Source organism: Propithecus coquereli, unplaced genomic scaffold (genome assembly GCF_000956105.1).
Source record: "Propithecus coquereli isolate 6110/MARCELLA unplaced genomic scaffold, Pcoq_1.0 Scaffold224, whole genome shotgun sequence".
Lineage (NCBI taxonomy): Eukaryota > Metazoa > Chordata > Mammalia > Primates > Indriidae > Propithecus > Propithecus coquereli.
In genome coordinates this window covers 3,257,122-3,261,342 of record NW_012147634.1, presented here as the reverse complement: position 1 = coordinate 3,261,342, position 4,221 = coordinate 3,257,122, and positions in this window count along the sequence as shown.

Below are 4,221 nucleotides of genomic sequence, written 5' to 3'. Positions count from 1 at the left end.
CTGGTCTTGAACTCCTGACCTCAAGCGATCCTCCCACTTCGGCTTCCCACAGTGCCAGGATTACAGACATGAGCCTCCGCCCCTGGTCCTTAGTGTCGTCTTTGATACCTTTCTTTCTGTTACTCATCCCCAACACTGAATCTGTCCGCAAATCTTGTTGGCCCTATCCTTAGAATATACCCAGAATCCAATGACTTCTCACCACCTTGACTCTTAGCCTAACCTAGGACTTTATAGCTGTAGTATAGGTTACTGAAACGGCCTCTTCCCTGGTCTCTCTGCTCCCCTATAACCTATTCTCTACACCATACTAGCCAGAGATCCTGTTTAAACCTAAGTCAGATCCTGTATGCTCTTGCCCAAAGCCATCTATTGACTTCCCATCTAATTCAGAGTAAAAGCCACATCTCCTGCAATGGCCAACAGGGTTCTGTGTGATCTGGCCCCACTATCTTTCTAACTTTATGTGCCCTTATACATTGTGTTCTAGCCACACTTGACTCCTTTGATGTTTCTTGAATTCATTAAGGACTCAGGGCATTTGTCCTTACTGTTCTTTCTGTTTTAAACATTCTTCCCTGATAGTTGCATGATTTACTTCCTCACATACTTCAGGCCTTTGTTCAAATTTCACCTTATCAGAGAGGCTCACCTTATTTATAGCCTATAAAATGACACCCTGTCCTGGCAGTCTCTCTCCTCCTTACTCCATCCATGGCACTTATCCCCGCCTACTATACTGTATATTGATATAAAACATTTTTCTTTCTTTCTTTCTTTTTCTTTCTCCCCTTGCTGGAATGTAAACCAAAAGTGGGCAGTGAATTTTCTCTAATCCTTTGCTTTACTTACAGTACTAACCTAGAACAATGCCTGGTACATGAAAGTATTTAATAAATATAAGTTGAATAAATTATTGAATAAGTCTTATTTAGTTGCTAGGAGCATGAAACAAAAGCAAACAGCAAGTACGACTAACTCACTACATTTTAACGGTATGTTAACTCCAATACTGATAAAACCACTTACTTATCATTAATTAATCATCTTGCTGCTGATTTCTATACTCTTAATTTACAGTTGCTGAGCTTGCCCAGAACTGTGGATTGTACTTGTAATATCTTGATGCTCTCTTCAATTAACTGATGTTTTTGGAAAATAGAGCTTTCAATTTTACTTTGTAAATATGCACAATATCTTTGTACTATTCTTCTGAGTTTCTGAACAATAGCTTTTCTTCTCAGTTTCAAAATTAGTCTTAAAGTAGATAACCTTCTTGTTATCTATAAAGAATTAAGCTGTCATCATGCTTTTTAAAAGTACAACACTTTTTAAAAAGCACAACACTTCCTGCAGAAGGCAGGAAATGTTAAGGCAGTTCACTAAATTTTCATACGCTTTTCTGAAAGTCTTCCTACATCTTGGGAAAAGCTACAGGGGCTTCTTATAATGCTACCCTTTAAAAAGGGTATCATTTACTAGTTTTAAATCATGTCCTTATTGTAATAGTTATATGTGTGTTTTGGGTGCATGTGTGGGAATGATGGAGAGACAAAGTAGGAGTATAGGAAGGATTTTTATAGACCGTGTAAGATCACAATGGGAATAGGAGGAACGAGCAAAGGGAAACAGGAAGAAAAGTAAAAAGAGGTGGAAGAACAAGCACAAAGGGCCAGGGATGATGTGGGCGAAAAGCGTCCGTGTGCTGAGTGTGTAAGCGTGTGGCCTGGGTGACACTGTTGCCACACCCACGCCTCCGCCGGGGTAAGGAGCCCCTCAGGTGCAATGCTTGGCGTGGCTTGCTCCACAGGAGTCTGACGCAGGAGCACCTGAGAATTGTGTCCCCTTGGAGAGGAGAGGGGTACTAGGGTTACTGATACAAGAAGGTGTTTCAGGAGAAACCGGTCCCGGCGAGTCATGTCATTTTGTTTTTAACCCGTCAATGCTCAACATGAATGAAAGTCACAGAATAGAGTCAGCCCTTCCAAGACGCATTATTCCGCCACCTTTAGCCAAGCCTAGCAGTTTACTGGGCTGGCGACATCCAGAACGATGCCATTCATTGCCCCGATGCAGGACCCAGGGCCGCAGACTGCTCCGGGGAGCTGCCATAGCAGAGAGCTGTGCGTGAAGTCACCCCTAAACCGCGGCTGAGGTCCAGTCCCCGGCCTTCCCCACCCCTGCGTCGGGCGGCGCGTTTCCTTGCGAGCCAGGAGGCCCGTCCGTGTCAGGGCCGAACACGTCCCCGCCGCTGCATCTCCTGGGGCGCGAAGGGCCCGGAAGGCAGCCTCGCTGAAGCCAGGCATCCGCTCCGCCACTGTTCTCGGCATCCGTCCTCTCCGGAGAAACACGCTCGGGAGAAACAGCCGGTGTGAGGGCTCGTGCCTGGAACTGCAGCACCTCGGGAGGCAGGAGGACCCTTGAGGCCATGTATGGAGACCAGCAACGCGGTAGAGACCCCCCCACGCACGCACACACACACGCACACGCACGCACACACACACGCACGCACGCACACACACGCACACACACACACGCACACACACCCACACGCACGGACACGCACGCACGCATACACACACGCACGCACACTAGCTGGCCCTGGTGCAGGCACCTGCAGTCCGCCTGCTCGGGACGGCTCGAGGCCGAGAGCTGCCGGGAGCCGCGATCACGCCCCGCACTGCGCCTGGGCGGAACAGGGAGACGCCGTCTCTGGGGAAAAACTGTGTGGGGGAGTTTACTCTCTTCCACGTCTTTCGTGTCTTCCAGCTCCTGGTAGTGCTCGTCCATAAAGTTTCTCTGTAATAACTGAAACTCGTCATCTATGACAATATCCGCAAAATATCCAGTCACAGCGTCAAATTCTGCATCAGAGAAGAACGCCCCCGAAGTTCTCCATCTCCAAGGCGTTCACCGTGGCCGCCCCGCCCAGGCCCGCCCGGCCGCCCACGCTGCAGCGGCCCTCGTGCGTGGCGGGCAGCGGACCAGGCGCGCACCTGGAGGAGGCGTCTCAGCTCGGGCCGCGGGCACTCGCTGCCCAGCCCGGCGGGCGACTGCGCAAGGCCGCTCTTGCCGCCCTGGGCGGGCACGCGCCGGCCAGACCTCCGTGCGCGCAGCCGCCAGCAAGGGTGCGTGCGTGCGTGCGTGCGTGGGTCAGTTGGGGTCCTCCGAGGAGCAGACGCCAACGTGGGACTAAGCATGCCCGACGTTTATTGGGGAGACACTTACGGAGAATAAAGGGGAAAGGTGCAGCCATCGACAGTGAGAGCCTCAGAGCACGACGCACGTCTGTCCCTTTCGAAAGGAGAGAGGGACGGAAGGACTGGATATGAAGAGCTCCAGACTGTAGCACAGTTCTGAGAAATTCTCCAGCAGGATGATGGGGTTCCCTGAATCAAAGTTGTCTAGTTGAGAAATACTGCACAGGGCAGAAGTGGGCCAGCACTCACAACCTGCTGTGCTCGGCCACCGGCTAGCGGGGAAAGTGTGGCCTTGGCATTCCCAGAACGGGCTGCTTCAGGCTCCCGGCTCACCTTGCTTTCCGTGGCGGGCTTTCTTAGAGGGATCTGAGTGGCGTATGCCCAGGGCGGCTTTAGGGAGTAAAGGGCTCAGAGAAACTGCAAGATGTCTGACAAGTGGCAACAACAGATGGCGTGGAATAGAATGTACAGAAAAGGTAGTGGTGGAAAGAAATTACAAGAGTAGCCCAAGACTAAAGCTTGAACAATCTTGACTAATAAAATGGGGAGTTTATACTGAACAATCTTTCACACAAGTTTAATTATTTAAATAGAAGGGCAATGCCTCACATTGTCTTGGAGAAGAATACTGAAGAAATTTACAATGTTGATTTTAGTTAGGAGGGAGACTGTAGTTTTAGGTTTATGTCTACAGCTCAGGTCCTGGAGAAGGGAATTTAAATTACCCACTACAAAGTGAGACTGAAAGTTGTGAAACTGAAGGACTTTGCTTACAGTGAGCTCAGAGAGGGGGAAATTATCAATAAAATATCCTTACATGAATTGCTTTTGTACACTTTTAAGTCAGAGTTTTAAGTGTGCCATTTTAAGAAAGATCTTTTAAAAATAGTTTCTGAAAAATACAACTTTAAAGGTCCATTTATATTATAAAATCAATTTGTCAGCCAATATATAAAAATTTCCAAAAAAAAATCCTTGGAGAATATGTATTTAATTATGATAAATTATTATGTGTTGAGGA